The sequence below is a fragment of the Loxodonta africana genome, unplaced genomic scaffold (genome assembly GCF_030014295.1).
Source record: "Loxodonta africana isolate mLoxAfr1 unplaced genomic scaffold, mLoxAfr1.hap2 scaffold_583, whole genome shotgun sequence".
NCBI classification, from domain to species: Eukaryota; Metazoa; Chordata; class Mammalia; order Proboscidea; family Elephantidae; genus Loxodonta; species Loxodonta africana.
In genome coordinates, this window is record NW_026975309.1 from 68103 (window position 1) to 86501 (window position 18399).

Consider the following 18399-nt stretch of genomic DNA (forward strand, 5'->3'; position numbering starts at 1 on the left):
TTTATGTCCTGCATGTAAACTATTATGCATTGACAGAAGCATTCTAATTCTTATGCAGAAGGACTAGACCTGCTGCAGAATGACTATATTGTGCCTCCCTTGGGCACCCCTGTCTGCGCAGCACCCCCCACCCCCAACTGCCCAACCGCCTCTCTCCTGGCATTCTGCTTCTAGAAGCATGTTCTTTTGATGCAGAGATGCAGCACACACAGAATCCCAGCTGGATTACAGACTTGAACCTGAAGACCTTATGCAGAATGACTATTTATGAACCCCTAAGCTTTTTTTTTTTTAAGCTTAGTACTAAAGCAGGTACTTACTCCTCAGAGAAGGCCCTGGGGGAGGTTGATACATGCATTCCCCAGTGCTCCTGCTGCTCTAGAAGTGCCTGAAATGCCTCTCTGGGAAAGGCCTTCAGATTAGGCTCATGGCCCACGTGGGAATTCAGGCCTATTTTTCTGTTAGAACATCTCATTTCGCTCTGAAAATTTTATTATCCAGTTTATTCACCAGACATGAGTACAGACATCTCATATTTTCAAAATAATCCCATTCTCTAATACTAATTTGCCACCAAGAGTATATTCCAAAGTGTTTCCAATAGGCTAGCAAGTCTATCCAAAGAGGGGAGTCCTGCGCCATGTTGTGCAGTGACAGCAGGGTTGGCGTAATATGTTTACCCAGATACCTACCACTTTTTAAAAAATTTTTATTGTGCTTTATTTGAAACTTTACAAAGCAAATTACTTTCTTGTTCAGCCATTTATACACAATTGGTTTGTGACATTGGTGGCAATATTCATGATGTGTCAATATTCTCTTCTATGCTCCAGTTCCCCGTTCCCATCCGCCATGATTCCTGTTCCATCCTGCCCTCTTTTCTGTGCTTTTGGGCAGGTTTTGCACCTTTGGTCTCATACACACGATTGAACTAAGAAACACTTTCTTCACGTGTGTTATTGTTTGTTTTGTAGACCTGTCTAATCTTTGGCTGAACGGCAAACTTCAGAAGGTACTTTCGACTTTGTTGCTTTCCATAATTCCTGAAATTCCAAGTCTACCACCTGAAGAACTTCCTTAGTGTTTCATTTAGAACAAGTCTGGTGGCGATGAATTCTCTTAAGCGTCCTTCACCTGAGAATGTCAATATTTTTCCTTTACTCATGAAGGAAATAACAGCCTATAGAACACTGGGTTAATGTTTCTTTTCTTTCAGTGTTGAAAAAATGTTGTTTTCACAGCCTTTTGGCCTCCATGGCTTCTGATGATGAATACAGAGTCATTCCAATGGTTTCTCCTGTGTGAAATGAGTTGTTTTCTCTCTAGCTTCTTTGAAGATATTTTCTTGGTCCTTGTTATTCCACAATTGACAGTGAGGCATTTGGGTGTAAAATTATGTGAGTTTAACTTGTTGGAGTTTGCATAGCTTCTTGAATCTGTAAGTTTATGTCTTTCAACAAATTGGGAAAGTGTTGAGCCAGTATTTCTTCAGATATTTTTTTCTACACTATATATTTTCTCTACACCTTAAGGAATTCCAATAAATAAATGTTAGGTATTTTTGGATTTTTTTGAGGCTCTGTTCATTTTTTTTTCAATATTTGTCCTCTGTTTTCAGATTGGATATTTTCAATTGAACTATTTTCATCTCATTGATCCTTTTGTCTGTCAACAGCATTCCGCTGGTCAAGTGAATTTTTTATCTCTATTTTTCCTGTCTAAAATTTTCATTTGTGAATGGTTTCTATGTATTTTTCTATTTTTCTAAGGTGTGACTGTTACTTCTTTGAGCATGGTTAAAGTAGCTTTTTAAAGTTTTTGTCTATGATTCTAAGACTATGTCTTACTTCAATCTTACAGAAAATGTCGATGTTGTTTGTTTTAGCAATCACTTGACCCAGTTATGTTCAGGCTGCATGTTCTTTCCCAACTTCTGGATGCTGTGGCTCAGATGTCAGTTCAGATTTTGAAGACTTTGCAATGATATTTGGATGTAATCTATGGGAGTGTCACTCAGTCTGGGACCTTGTTGGTGTTCTAACCCATAATGCAGTTCTCAAAGGATTGATCTACTTCTTGGGGTCAGAGGAAAGCATATGCAACTATGGGAGTGGAGGGGGGTATGAAAAACAACTTTATGGTATCCCTCTCTTGAGCCACCTGGTCTCTGTCTCTCTGAGGCTCTCTGATGTCTGAGCAGCTACCTTCCTGGTCCACTGGCAAGAATGTTGGGCTTTAATCTCTTCATTCTGCCGTGCAATTAAGTGACTGGGTCTGCCTATGAGGCCAAATAACGGTAAGATGGAGAAAATGTAACAGAGATTCCTCTATATTATTTCGTCCTTATATACTTAGGTCAGAGAGAAGGCACACTGTTTCTGGTGATACTTCCAAATGGGTATGGAGAAAAAGGCATTAACAGGTCGATAGCTGCATACTAGGTGTTATGGATTAAACTCTGTCTTCCCAAAATGTATATATCAGCTTGACTAGGCCATGCTTCCCAGTATTGTGCGATTATCCACCATTTTGTCAGCTGATGTGATTTTCCAATGTATTGTAAATCCTACCTCTATGATGTTAATGAGCGAAAATTTGAAGCAGTTATGTTAAGGAGGCCGGGCTCAATCTACAAGATTAAGTTGTGTTTTAAGTCAGTCTCTTTTGAGATATAAAAGAGAAAAGAGCAGAGAGACGGGGGACCTCAGTACCACCAAGAAAGAAGTGTCAGGAGCAGTGCATCCTTTGGACCTAGGATCCCTGTGCTGAGAACCTTCTTGTCCAGGGGAAGACTGGTGACAAAGACCTTCCCCTAGGAGTGACAGAGAGAAAAAGTCTTCCCCTGGAATTGGCACCCTGAATTTGGACTTATAAAGCCTCCTGGACTGTGAGGGAATAATTTTCTTTGTTAAAGTCATCCGTTTGTGGTATTTCTGTTACAGGAGCACTAGATAGCTAAGACACTAGGTACCAGGAGATGTACATTTCCCAGCTCTTTCACTCCCAGGGACACTATGACTAAGTAGCCATTGCCATAAATCCATGTGAGCAGACTATTCTGATTACTGCTTTGACTCTACTGTCTGTTATGGTAACCACACCCACCTTGTCTTTGTTCATTGAGTGCCACCACTTGGCTGTTACCACCATGGGGTCCAGTCAACTGCATTGTAGTTAGGTGTCTTAATTCAGTTAGGGCAGTTCTCACTGTGGACTCTTACTTACATAAAATAGCAACCACAGAAGTCTTCAATAATGCTGGGGCTTGCTGCACAAATTTGTACCTCACTGCTATGGTAAAAAGAGAGCCCTCTGGGCACTCCGTGTGTGGGTCTGTGGGTCCAGCCTAATAAATCCATTCTAACCTGCCAGTTTCCCTCAGCCTTTGGTTACCTTCTCCTACAGTATACAATGGCAGATCTGCCATTTCCACTTGATTTATTGTAGGCCACCACTTAATCCATGCTTCAGTAAACCAACCAAATAAACTATGAGATCCTTTTCTAACCTCTGAAGCTGAAACACTGAATGAAGAATCTATGCTTCCTGGGTCTATATCAATAAACTTAGACTAATCCACCTTTATGTTGCTTGCACCGTTATCCCACACCCATAATAGCCATTCCCACACATATTCACCAGGTTTCTGTATATATATATTAGAAAAATCAAGTAGTTCTTTTGGAGTTTAGCATACCTTCTCCTGGGTCACACTTCATAGTTCACCTTTTGGGGCTTGTTGGGACTGAAGTCTAGGTATAGGTCTAGAAGCAAAAATGGGCAGTGGCAGTGGGATGTTCAGCCGTGTCTTATAAGACATCTGCCTAAGGTGATGCCCCAGGCAATGCCCCAGATACCACCCCAGGAGATAACTCAAACAAGACACTTCAGGCACAGCTGGGGTAATCTCATCAGATGGAGGTGGAAGGGATAATTGTTTTACTGGGAAGGGTGCCTTAGCGGCAGAGTTAGAGAATCTCTTCAGATGGGAGTAAGAGGTCTGGTTCTGTTAGGAAGAGCGATTCAATAGAAATTGGAGGTTCATTGTCCCCCGCTTCCTGACTGTCTGCCCATATGTCCTCATCCTGAGTTTCAGGATCCCATTTCTTCCCAATCAGTGCCCTCACTCTAACTTCAGACACCATTTGAGGCTGGATATTCAACTAGCGCTTTAATTCAGTCACTCTTATGATAAGAATCTGAGTTTATTTTTGGCAGCATTAGCCTTGTTACTATAAGAAATATGGTTTTCTTTCTGGGCACAAGTGGCAGCTTTCAGATCTTGTATGTGGTGCTTCAGCTTTGAGCCCATTTCTTTCATTCACCAGTGTGGCTAGCAAAAGCAGGACTAACCAAGCAGCTTCCTTATTATTCTTATTCTGACAAAATTATAGAAAAGTATCAAATATGTAATCAGGCAGAGCCTTGTCTCTCACAAATATTTGATCCAGTGGTAGTAGTATTTTGCGTATTTCTATTGTCACCTCCCACCATGGATTAGCAATAGCCTGTTTACTACTGGAGACAGTCATCAGTGCCTTTAAGACTAGCCAGACTTGAGAATCAATTCAGAAAACTCATCCTTAAGATTTGGTTCCTCTAGAACCACAGTAGGTACCAAATGTCTTAGCCTGGGATCTCTAGAGATGCAAAACTAGTGAAGAGAATATATATATATATATATATGGAAACCCTAGTCGCATAATGGTTAATAGCTATAGCTGCTAACCAAAAGGTTAGCAGTTCGAATCCACCAGGCGCTCCTTGGGAACTCTGTGGGGCAGTTCTACTTTGTCCTGTAGGGTCACTATGAGTTGGAAACGACTCGATGGCAATGGGTATATATATATATACACACACACATACACGCATACATATGTTAGTTGTGGCTGTTAGATGCCATCGATCCTGTGTAAAACAGAATGAAACACCACCTGATCCTGAACCATCCTCACAATCATTGCTATGTTTGAGCCCATTCTTGCAGCCATTGTGTCAGTTCATGTTGTTGAGCGCCTTCCTCTTTTTTTCTGACCCTCAGCTTTTCCAAGCATGATGAGCCTCTCCTGGGACAGGTCCCTCCTGAAAATATGTCCAAGGCACGTGAGACGAAGTCTCGCCATCCTTGCTTCTAAGGTGCATTCTTGGTGTACTTCTTCCAAGATGGTTTTGTTTATTCTTCTGGCAGTCCATGGTATATTCAGTATTCTTTGCCAACACCATATTTTAAATGAATCAGTTCTTCGGTTTTCCGTATTCATTGTCTAACTTGCTCAAGCATGTGAGGTGATAGAAAATATCATGGCTTTGCTCAGGCACACCTTAGTCCTCAAAGTGACATCTTTCTTTCTCAACACTTTAAGGAGGTCTTTTGCAACAGATTTGCCCAATGCAATACATTGTTTGAATTCTTGACTGCTGCTTCTGTGGGCATTGATTATGGATTCAAGTTAAATGAAATGCTTGATGACTTCAGTATTTTCTCTGTTTATCATGGTGTTGCTTACTGGTCCAGTTGTGAGAATTTTTGTTTTCTTTATGTTGAGGTGTAATCCATAGTGAAGGCTGTAGTGGTTGCTCTTCATCAGCAACTGCTTCAAGTCCTCTTTACTTTCAGCAAGCAAGGTCGTATCAGCTGCATATCATAGGTTGTTAGTGAATCTTTCTCCAAAACTAATGCCATGTTCTTGTTCTTCGAGACCAGCTTCTCAGAATGTTTGCTCAGCATACAGATTGAGTAAGTATGGTGAAAGGATACCACCATGACACATAACTTTCTGATTTTAAACCACAGAGTATCACCTTGCCCTACTCAAATGACTGCCTCTTGGTCTACGTAGATATTCCGCATGACTACAGTTAAGTGTTCTGGAATTCCCATTCTTTGCTAAGCTATCCATAATTTGTCATGAGCCACACAGTTGAGTGTGCTTGTGTAGGAAACAAAAATAGGTAAACATCTTACTGATATTCTCTACTTTCAGCCAAGATCCATCAGACATCAGAAATGATATCCCACATTCCATGTCTTCCTCTGAATCCAGCTTGAATTTTTGGTAGTTGCCTATCTGTGTACTGCTGCAACTGTTTTTAAATTATATTCAGCAAAATTTTTCTTGCGTGGGATGTTAATGACATTGCTCGATAATTTCCGCATTGCGTTGGACCACCTCTCTTTGAAATGGGTACACATGTAGATCTCTTTCAGTCATTTGGTCAGGTAGCTGTCTTCCAAATATATTGGAATAGTCAAGTGAGCGCCTCCAGCACTGCGTCCCTATGTTGAAACATCTCATTTGGTACTCCATCAGTTCCTGGAGCCGTGTTTTTTGCCAATGCCTTCAGTGCAGCTTGGAGTTCTTCCTTCAGTACCATCAGCTCTTGATCCAATGCTACCTCCTGAAATGGTTGAATGTCGACCAATTCTTTTTGGTGTATTGAGTCTGTGTATTCCTTCCGTCTTCTTTTGATGTTTCCTGTGTTGTTCGATATTTTCCCCATAGAATCCTTCCTTCAGTATTGCACCTAGAGGCTTGAATATTTCCTTCAGTTCTTTCAGCTTGAGAAATGCCAGGTGTTTTCTTCCCTTTTGGTTTTCTAACTCCAGATCTGTTCACATTATTATTATCATACTTTGTCTTCTCCAGCTTCGCTTTCAGGTATTCTGTTGAGCTCTTTTACTTTATTTTTCCTTCCATTCTCTTTAGCTACTGTACATTCAAGAGCAAGATTCAGAGTCTCTTGTGACATCCTCTTTGGTCTTTTCTTTCTTTCCTGTCTTTCTAATGACTTTTTGTTTTTTTCATATATGATGTCCTTGCTATCATCCCACAACTAATCTGGTCTTCGATCATTAGTGTGCAGTGCATCAAATCTATTCTTGAGATGGTCTCTAAATTCAGGTTTGATATACTCAAGGGCATACTTTGACTCATGGACTTGTTTTAATTTTCTTCAGCTTCTACTTGAACGTGAATATGAGCAACTGATCATCTGTTCTGCGGTCAGCCCCTGGCCTGATTCTGACTCATGATATTGACCTTCTCCATCATCACCTTCCACAAATTTGATTCCTATCTATTCTGCCTGGAATAGTTCATGAGTATAGTCACCATTTATGTTCCTGACGAAAGGTATGTGCAATGAATAAGTCATTGGTCTTGCCAAATTCTATCATGTAAGCTTCATTGTCATTTCTATCATCAATACCTTATTTTCCAACTGCTGATTTGTCTGCTTTGTTTTCAACTTCGCATCCTAATTACGTAATTATCAGTACATCTTGATTGATTAATGCATCACGTTTGATCAGTTTCAAACTGCGGAACTTGGTAAAAACCTTCAACTTCTTCATCTTTCACATTCATGATTTGTGTGTAAATTTGAATAATAGTCTTATTAACTGGTCTTCCTAGTAGGCCTGTGGATATTATCCTATTGTTCGTAGTGTTCTACTTCAGAAAAGATCTTGAAATGTTCTTTTTATCGATGAATATGATGCCGTTCTCTTCAGTATCTCAATCCTGGCATAGTAGAACATATCATTGTCTACTTTAAAATGTCCAAAACCAAGCTATTTCAGCTCACTAATGCCTTGGATTACTGACCTTTATGCATTCCATTTCATTTTTGATGACTTCCAATTTCCCTAGATTCATACTTCCTTCATTCCACATTCTGATTATTAAAGGATATTTGCATCAGTTTCTTCTCATTATGAGTTGTGCCCATCAGGAAACGTCATTAAACTGGGATCTACTTTGAGGAGGTAGCTCTTCCCCACTTGTATTTTGAGTGCCTTCCAACCTAAGGGGTTATCCTCTGTCATTCAGTCAGACAGTGTTCCAGTACTATTCGTAAGATTTCACTGGCCAGTTTTTTTTAGAAATAGATCACTAGGTCCTTTTTCCTAGTCCGTCTAAATCCAGAGCTCCACTCAAACCAGTCTACCATGGGTGAACCTGGTGGTATTTGAAATACCGGTGGCATAGCTTCTAACATCACAGCAACATGCAAGCCACCACAGTACAACAAACTGACAGAAGAGTGGTGGGAGTTAAAAATAAGAAGAACCAAAAAGAGTGCTTCTTCCATGTCTGCTGATTTAGAGGAACCATGAAAAATTGTCAAGTGAAGAGTGATTCAGAGGAAAACATGGGTAGAATGTGACCTAATTTCCATAAAAACAAACAAATGAATGTACTTACATGTGTCCAAGCAAAAAGAAGTGTGTAAAAGGGTACATATGTATCTTTGGACACTGGACACTTTGGGGGAGCAGGTACAATATAATTATGTGGGGATGGCTCTTATTATAACTTCTGTATACAAATCTCTGTTGTTAAATGTGTTATAAGAATGTAACATCTTTTAAAGTTTAATAACATCATACGTGTATGTGTGTGTATTTGAAACATTTTTTTTTTTTTGACTATTTTATATATGTGTTTTTTAGTTATCTAGTGTGGCTATAGCAGAGATTCCACAAGTGGATGCCTTTAACAAACAGAAACTTATTCTCTCACAGTTTAAGAAGCAAGAAGTTTGAAGTCAGGACACCAGCTCTAGGAGAAAGCTTTCTCTCTTTGTGGCTCTGGGGGAAAGTCCTTGTCATCCATCTTCCCCTGGCCTAGGAAATTCTCAGTGCGTGGACGCTGGGTCAAAAGGACCTGCTCCACTCCAGGCACTTCTTCCTTGGTGGTATGAGGTCCCTCTCATTTCTGCTCACTTTTCTCTTTGTATCTCAAAAGAGACTGACTCAAGACTCACCCTTATCCTGTAGATTGTGTCCTCCCTCATTAACCTAACTGTCTCTAATCCCGCCTCATTAACATCACAGAGGTTAGAATTTACAACACATAAGTAATCACATCAGATCACAAAATGCAGGACAACCACACAATACTGGGAATCATGGCCTGGCCAGGTTGACACACATTTTGGGGGACACTATTCAATCCATAACAATAGAGAAAACACTGTCTTCAATGCCAGATTCAGAGACTTTTATCCATTTGTGAAGGGCAAACACAGAAATTGAACAAAATTCAGACCAGCGAATTATTGCTTGCTCTTGTAACTAATGAATTCTTCTGGTCTCTGTACCTGGAAATGGCCAAAAAGAATTCTGTGAGGATTAATTCAGTTATTGCTAAAACATCTACTGCATTTGCATGTCTACAGGTAAGGAAGAATGCTTGACACTGTCTGTGATTCATTAAGTAACACAGGGACCCTTAGACTATTGTTCTCCTTCTCTGATATGTCACTATCACCTTCTCCCCTTGTTGCTCTCCTGAAAAACCCACACTTGTATATTCTAGGCTTTTATCCAGGATTGAATTTGCAGGAAGTTAAAGATATATCTTTGAAAGATAAAGAAGACTTTGGCCACATTGTCTTTAGACAGTCGAACTTCCCAGCCAACCTCTGTGCAGGATGGGAATTCACAATCCCTCCTACTCAGTACCTCTGAGCAGGACGGGATTTCTGTTTCATTGTCAGGAGAAGGCGGAATTCACCCCTCTTCAGAAAACTTACTTTCCTTTGCCTCAAACTGTCCCTCTCAGGATCTGTCACGGTCACTCTGAGAAATTCACATGGGCAGCCTGTATGGAAGTGCCCATCCTAGAGGCCCTGCCCTCCCTTCCTTGCTCCGTAGGGCTTCCTCTGACACTTGGGGTCGCATCTCCCAGGGAGCACACACCTCTGGCACTTCCAGGGATTCCAGGCCCTGGGATACTGTGGATGGGACTTGGAACTCAATCTGTTTCTTCCCATCCTCACCTTTGGTTATCTGTGTTCTGTCTTCACCAGATTTAGGAGGCCTTGTCTTCTCTTTGCTCGTTTCATCTCAGTCAGGCTTTTCTATTCCAACTCTCTGATCTCAGAACAGATCAGGTTAGACCACAGAAAAGAGAAAGACCAAGCAAACATCACTGATCTGTGCAGAAGCTGCTGGGAAGGGATTCGATTCTCATTGGTTTAGGGTTTTATGCCCACTGCTCACCGGCAGGCAGGTTCCCCCCAGAGTCTGGCTTCTGTCTGCTACCTTGTACTACAAAGAACTCAGTGACCAGCCCACCTTCACAATCACACCTCCCTTAGAGCTATCTTTGCAGAGGCTCTTTCTCAGACTTCCATGTCCCACTGAAATCCTATTTCTCTTTCCTTACAGACATTATGCTCATTCTCAGGGCCCTGAGACCTCATCTGCAGGTAAGTCTTGTCCTCTTCTCTCCTTGGCGGGGGAAGTTTTGAGTGGGCCTCATGTCTTCGGACAGCTATCCTGGGGCTTCTTCCACCCTGGTGCCGTAGGGCTGCATCTCTCTTTGTACTAGAGGGGGCGTGGAAGGGGCACAAGGCTAAAAGAGGATGGATTTTCCAGGTGAGGTGAGTTTAAGAAGCTTGAATGAACTTCTTCCCTGAAGGGTGCATATTTTGCAGTCCAGACATCCTGCTTCTCTCAGTCTAAGAGTCCTAGCACGTCTTCAGGTGCTTTCTCCTTTGACCCTGAGGCCATGCCTGCAATCTCTGCAGCCAGGCCTCCCACATGTGTAGCAGCACCAGTAGGTGTGGTAGATTCTTCAGCCCCTGTCTCCTGCTCCAGATGCTCCTGGAGGTGCCTGGCTCTTCTTGCCAGGACTCCAGGATGCTGACCAGGGACTCAGTGTTGGTTAAAGGATGTCGGCCAGTGACCACGTGTCCTCATTTCCTTTGAAGGCTTAGGCTAGTTGCCTGGGCAGAAGACAGCCAAGGTCAGTCTGAGCCTAGACACCTAGTGACCTGTGACACTGCAGCGAGTGACAGGTGTTAATTTCCATGCTCAGGTATCCGCAGGTGGCGGATTCAGAGTGGTCGGAGGAGAAGTGTAACTAGAGATCACACACTCATGAGGGCACGGGCCCAAGGTCAGGGAAAATAGCTGAGGTCGTGGAGCTCTAGCGGAGCCAGTCTAGGGCACAGGTCTCCCTCCTGTATGTGGCAAAGAGGCGATCCATGTGCCGCCTTCTGCAGACTCTGGACTTCTGGGGCCCTGGTTGTCCGGATTTCGGCCTTGTCTTTGGAGAAGTGACGTGCATGCAGTGTGCCACCGGGGGCTGTGGCCCAGCAGAAGCAAAATCTTGACAATGGGGGTTTCAGTTGACTTTGCCTGTGCTCTCCTTTGGCTGAGTGACATCGTGTGTTTCCTAGCAGGTGAAGGCATTCGTGGAGAGAGGCGGTTTCCGTGCGTGCAGGCAAAGTGTGTGCTGAGATGAGTCGCTGGAGACTGGGGTGGACTCCTCAGACCCAGGATAGGCCTCTGGCAGGTATATGTCAATGTTTTCTGCCCATGGCACTCACCCGGATATTTGCATACAATGTTATCAGTGGAATTAGTAGTCTCCAGAGAGGCTGCCACATGTCAGCAAGCTTCACCTGGCCAGGTCCGCCCAGGATGTAGCTCCCCAATCAATCACTACTCTCTAGACCTTCCAGATAGACTAGCAGATCTTCTCTGCCCATGGGCAACCAGTAGAGCCAGAGGCCTTCTCTCTTTGCTCTTTCGTCTCTAGGCATTCTATCAGGCATTTCAAGCTGTGAAGTGCCTGGGAGGAGAAGGAAGAGATTTCAGAGAATGAACACATACAGAGAGACAGGCAAGAGACGGTGAGTGGGGATGTCTTGCCTACTGATATCCTCAGGAAAGTGGGAAAATTGGACCCTGGCCTGCTATGACAATGCCCTGAAGCAGTCCGCACCAGGGGCTCCCTTGTGCCTGCATAGCCTTTCCCAGGGTGTGCTCAAATCCTGTGGCCACTAGGTGTCCTGGGTCACAATGGAGGGCTCTGTGTCATCTGCCTGTTGGGCTGGATCTCTGCCATTGGCTGAGTCTTGTCACCAGGCCCATCATAAGCTCTGCCCACTCTTCCTGTGGGGGGACTGTCTCCATGGTGATGGCAAAGAAGCCTGAGTTCCGCCCACCTGGCCTTGACTTCACCTACCTGGCCTGCTGACCCTCACTCAGACCTCTGTGTTGATCAAAATGAGTGTCCGCCAGTGGCCAGGTGTCAGCATCTGGGATAAAGGATTGGGGACCTTGCCTGGGGCAGAAGGCAGCCTAGGTCTGTGGGTACCTGGAAGTCTTGTGACTTCTGCCGCTGCTGCCAGTGACAGATGGTGACTCCCACACTCACATATCCCCTGGTGGCAGAAGGATAGTGATGGGCGGAGAAACATGGCTCCGGAGCACACTTTAAATGCGGCACCAGCCAAAGGCCAGGGCAAGGAGTGGACGTCGTGGAGCTTAATTGCAAGCCAGTGAAGGGCCCAAGGATTTCTCCTATATGTGGCAAACAGGTCATCCGTGTCCCCACGTCCATAAACCACTGGACTGCAGTGCCAGACTGCCAGGATTTCGGCCTTGCCATTGGAGCCCGTCCACATACGCTGCGTTGCACCGGAGGCGGGGACATGTAGACAGCAAAAATTTGGAAAATGGCATCATCTCTTCAATTTCCCTAGCATTGGCCTTTTTCAGTGGCATGCTTTGTTTCCTAGTAGGATAAGGCACTGACGGAGAAAGGCAGGAGTATGTGTGTAGGAAAGGTGTGTGCCGAAAGGGTGACGACGTTGAGACCACGTTGGGATCTTTAGTCCCAGGAAAGGCCCCTGGCAGGTGTGGGTCAATGTTCTCTGCTCATCCGAGTTGGCGGGGGAGGTTTTCACCAAACAAAGCAGCAGTGGAATTATTCGTAGCCTGAGAGGTTGCATCTGCCCACAAGCTCCACCTGGCCAGGGTCCGCCCCTACTGTATTGCCCATGTCAATCAACAGAAGCTAAGACCTTCCAGAGAGACTACCTGCTATTGTCTACCCACCGGGAAGCGGTCCAGCCAGAAGCCTCCCCCGTTTCATCTCCAGGCTCTCTGTCAGGCCCCTCATACTTGTGATGTGTCTCAGGGGTAGAAGGAAGAGATTTCTCTGAATGAACACATCCAGAGAGGAGCCATAGATGCTGAGGAAGGGCGCCTTGTCTACTGATATCCTAGCGTAAGTGTAAAAGAGGTACCTGCCTGCTGTCCCAGTGTGTCGAACGTGTCCACATCAGGGGTTGGCTACTGTAAAATTATTCCCTGGTGCCCTCGATTTTGTGGCCAAAGACACGAGGGGCCGTTGTGTGTCCATGGGTACAATGGAGGGCTCTGCGGAACGGGCTGGTTAGGCTGGACTTCTCCTATTGGCTCAGTGTTTGTGACTCGTCCCCGTCAGAAGTTCCGCCCAGCCTTCTGGTGGCTGTCTCCATGAGGATTGGGAAAGAAGCCCTAGGCCCCGCACTCGGCCTTCACCTGGCCTACCTGGCCTCTTTACCCTCATCTAGACCGCTCTGTGCATGAAAGAAAGGATGTCGGCCACTGACCAAGCATCCTCATTTCCTTGGAAGTATTAGGCTCCTTGCGTGGGCAGAAGACAGCCAAGGTCAGCCTGAGCCTAGACACCTAGTGACCTGTGACACTGCAGCCAGCGATAGATGTTGATGTCCACGCTCAGGTATCCGCAGTTGACGGATTCAGAGTGGTCAGAGGAGAAGTGTAACTAGAGATCACACACTCATGAGGGCACGGGCCAAAGGTCAGGGAAAATAGCTGAGGTCGTGGAGCTCTAGCGGAGCCAGTCAAGGGCCCAGGCCTCCCTCCTGTACGTGGCAAAGAGGTGTCACCTTCCGCAGAGTATGCTGCCACCCGCAGACTCTGGACTGCTGGGGCCCTGGATGCCCGGATTTCGGCCTTGTGTTTGGAGAAGTGACGTGCATGCAGTGTGCCACCGGGGGCTGTGGCCCAGCAGAAGCAAAATCTTGAAAATGGGAGCTTCAGTTGACTTTGCGTGTTCTCTCCCTTGGCTGAGTGCCATCCTGTGTTTCCTAGCAGGAGAAGGCATTCGTGGAGAAAGGCAGATTCCATGTGTGCAGGCAAAGTGTGTGCTGACATGATGAGACCCTGGAGACCAGGGTGGACTCTTCAGACCCAGGACAGGCCTCTGGCAGGTATGTGTCAATGTTTTCTGCCCGTGGCACTCAACCGGGTATTTGCATACAGTGTCATCAGCAGAATTAGTAGTCTCCGGAGAGGCTACCACATGTCAGCAAGCTTCACCTGGCCAGAGTCCACCCGTGATGTAGCTCCCCAATCAGTCACTACTGTCTAGACCTTCCAGATAGACTAGCAGATCTTCTCTGCCCATGGGCAACCAGTAGAGCCAGAGGCCTTCCCCCTTTGCTCTTTCGTCTCTAGGCACTCTATCAGGCACTCCAAGCTGTGAAGTGACTCAGGGAGAGAAGGAAGAGATTTCAGAGAATGAACACATACAGAGAGAGAGGCAAGAGATGCTGAGTGGGGATGTCTTGCGTACTGATATCCTCAGGAAAGTGGGAAAATTGGACCCTGGCCTGCTCTGCCAATGCCGTGAAGCAGTCCACTCCAGGGGCTCCCTTGTGCCTGCATAGCCTTTCCCAGGGTGTGCTCAAATCCTGTGGCCACTAGGTGTCCTAGGTCACAATGGAGGACCCTGTGTCATCTGCCTGGCGGACTGGATCTCTGCCATTGGCTGAGTCTTGTCACCAGGCCCATCATAAGCTCTGCCCACTCTTCCGGTGGGGGGACTCTCTCCATGGTGATGGCAAAGAAACCTTAGTCCTGCCCACCTGGCCTTCACTTCACGTACCTGGCCTGCTGACCCTCACTCAGACCTCTGTGTTGATCAAAATGAATGTCCGCCAGTGGCCCGGTGTCAGCGTCTGGTATAAAGGATTCGGGACTGTGCCTGAGGCAGAAGGCAGCCTAGGTCTGCGGGTACCTGGAAGTCTAGTGACTTGTGACGCTGCTGCCAGTGACAAATGGTGACTCCCACACTCACATATCCCCTGGTGGCAGAAGGATAGTGATGGGTGGAGAAACATGGCTCCGGAGCACACGTTCAGTGGGGCACCGGCGAAATGCCAGGGCCAGTAGTGGACGTCGTGGAGCTGTATGGCGAGCCAGCGAAGGGCCTAAGGATTTCTCCGATGAGGCAAAATGCAGATCAAGCCAAGGAACACAAAGATAAAGCAGCTGAAGAAATTAAAAAGGTTACTCAAGAACATAATTAAAAATTTAATAAGCTGTAAGAAACCATAGAGAGACTGCAATCAGAGATTGAGAAGATTAACAATAAAATTACAGTTAGAAAACTCAATAGAAAGTAAGAAGAGCACAATTGAGGAATTGGAAGGCAGAATTACTGAGATTGAAGATCAAACTCTTGGGACTAATATATTTGATGAGAAAGCAGATAAAAGAATTTTAAATGAAGAAATCCAAAGAATCATGTGGGACTTTATCAAGAGAAATAACTATGAGTGATTTCAGTACCAGAACAGGGAGGGCTAACAGAAAATACAGAGGGAACTGTTGAAGATTTGTTGGCAGAAAACTTCCATGATATCATGAAAGATGCTCATCGAATTCCACATAAGGTAGATCTCAAAAGAAAGTGACCGAGACACATAATAATCAAACTTGCCAAAATCAAATATAAAGAGAATTTTAAGAGAGGCTAGGGATAAAGGAAGTCACCAACAAAGGAGAGTAAATAATAAAAAACTTGGACTACTCAGCAGAAATCATGCAGGCAAGAAGGCAAAGGGATGACTTACACAAAATATTGAAGGAAAAAAATTGCCAGCCAGGAATCAAACCATAACCCTGGCCCTCTGGCCCTCTGGCCCTCTGGCCCTCTGGCCTTAGCCCTCTAACTCTAGCCCCTAAGCCCTGAGCCCCAAAGCCCCTAAGACCCTAAGCCCTTAGGTCCTAACCCCCAAGGCCCTAAACTCTAACCCTAACCCAAACCCTAACGCCTATACCCTAAACTCTACAACCTAAACACCTACACCCCAAAACACTACACATCAAAACCCTACACACTAAACCCTATACTCTAAGCCTCAAACCCTAAACCCAAACCTCAAACCCCAAACCCTAAACCTAACCGTAAACCCTAATACCTAACCCTAACCCCTAACCACCCTAACCCTAATGACCCTAACTCTAACCCTCGAACCCTAACCCTCTAACGCTAACATGAAACCCTAATCCGAAACCTGAACCCTCTAACTCTAACCTCTAGCCCTAACCCTCTAACCCTAGCCCTAATCCTAACCCTAACCTCCAAACCCAACCCCAAACCCTAAACCTCAAATCCCTAGCCCTAAACCTAAGAATGAGCCTAAGCCTAACCCTATCACTTAACTCTAAACCCTAAACCATAACACTTAAAACCCTAACACGCAAAACCCTAACACCCTTAGCCCTAACACATTTAACCCTAACACCCTAAACGCCAAAACCCTAAACACTAACACCCTTAACCCCAACCCCTAACCCCTAAACCCTAAACTTAAACACTAAACCGTCAAACCCTCTAACCCTAATACCCTAAACCCTAACCCCAGCCCCCAGCCTTAAAGCTCACTCTAAGCCTTAAACCTTAAGCCCTAAACCCTAGGCTCTAAGCCCTAAGCCCTAAACTCTAAATCCTAAAACCCTAAACTCTAAGCCCTAAGCCTAACCCTCTAATCCTAAACCCCAAAACCTTACCCCAAACCCCTAAACCTTAAGCCCTAGCCCTAACCCCTAACCCTAATCCTCTAAGCCTAACCCTCTAACCCTAACTCTCTAACCCTAACCACAACACCAACCCCAACCTCTGAACCCTGAAACCCTAACCCCCTAACCCCAAGCTTCTGAACCCTAAGCCTAAACCCTCTAACCCTAAACCCTAACCTTCACCCCCTCACACCCTCACCTTCTCACTCCCTCACTCTATAATCTTCTCACCTCTAACCCCCTCACCCTCTAACCCCTGACCCTCTAACTCCCTCAATCTCTAACCCCCAACCCTCTAGACCCCAACCCTCTAACACCCACCCTCTAACCCCAAACCACATATCCCAAACAAACCCAACACCAACCCCAACCCTAAACCTAACCTCTAACCCCTAAAACCTAACCCAAACCCTAACGACTAAACCCCAAAACCCTAAACCCCAAACTGCAACCCCTAACACCTAACCTGTAACTCCAAACTCTAACTTCAAACCCTAAACCTAACCCTAACACCTAACCCCAACCAAAAAATCCTAACCCTAAACTCTAACCCCAAACCCTAACAACCCTAACCCTAACATCCCTAACCCCAAACCCTAACCGTTTTTGTTAGCAGCCGTAGCACATAACCACTAGCCACCAGGGTTTCCACGAGCAGTCACAGGAATAGACATATGCACACCCGTGTTCACTGCAACATTATTCACAGTAGCAAAAAGATGGGAACAACCTAAGTGCTCGTCCACAGAGGAATGGATAAACAAACTACGGTACATACACACAGTGGAACACTACACGACAATAAAGACCAATGATGAATCTCCGAAACATCTCACACCATGGATGAATCTGGGGCGCATCACACTGACTAAGTCAATCACAAAATGACATATACAGTGAGAGACCACTATCATAAAAACTCATGAAAACATTTACGCACAGAAACAATCCTTGATGTTCACCAGGGAGACGAAGAGTGGGTAGAGAAAAGCCAACTAAACAATAACCAAAAAAACCAAACCCACTGCTGTCGAGTCAATTCCAGCTCATAGCGATCCTACAGGACAGATTAGAACTGCCCCATAGAGTTTCCAAGGAGTGCCTGGTGGATTCGAACTGCAGACCTTTGGTTAGCACCGATGGCTCTTAACCGCTACGCCACCAGGGTTTCCAACCAAACAACAGATCGGTGGTAACTCTGGCGAAGGAAAGACGGTACACAAGACTGGGGAATCAACCTCAGCCTCACTCTAACCCTAACCCTAAACCACTTGTGCCCGAGCCTAGTAACCCCAGCCCTAACCCCAACCCCCAACCACCTAAAACCTATACCCCTAAACCTAACTCCCAAACCTCTAACCCCCAAACCCTAACCCCTAACCCTAATCCTCTAACCCTTCTGCATCTCTGGGCCTCTCGACTCTCCGTCTATTTTCTCCCTCGAAATCGTACTAACACTCAGTGGAATTTTGAAGTTTGAGCTGTGCTTTGCTTCTTGATGTCTCCACCGGTCCCATCAAGGCACTGCATCATTTGCTCTGCTTCACTATTCAGTTCCAAAACCAAGGCTTAGAATCGCCTGACACTGAACTTCAGCGATTCGGTGCAAGGCCGCGAGAGGGCGCGCGCACCGCCGGTTCTGTTCTGCCCACCAGGCCCTCCGAGCACCGGAACCTCCTGGACCTAAGCCGGGACGACCTGGGTACCGCTGCAGTGGCGACAGCAGAAGCTTTTCTTCCCGAGGGACCCAAGGCCCCAGGGCGCTCTCTCAATACTCCCAT

The 18399-nt window shown here is 45.5% G+C and overlaps 1 long non-coding RNA gene across 2 annotated transcripts in view; it reads left to right on the forward strand.

Annotated features, from left to right (window-relative positions):
• Positions 1 to 18092, forward strand: part of LOC135229854 (uncharacterized) — a 61127-nt gene extending 43035 nt beyond the window's left edge. For both annotated transcript variants that reach the window (XR_010320521.1, XR_010320520.1), the window contains 3 exons: positions 6959 to 7133; positions 10178 to 10218; positions 11194 to 18092. This is a non-coding gene — a long non-coding RNA (uncharacterized LOC135229854). The remainder of the gene's footprint in view (positions 1 to 6958; positions 7134 to 10177; positions 10219 to 11193) is intronic.
• The last annotated feature ends 307 nt before the right edge of the window (positions 18093 to 18399 follow it).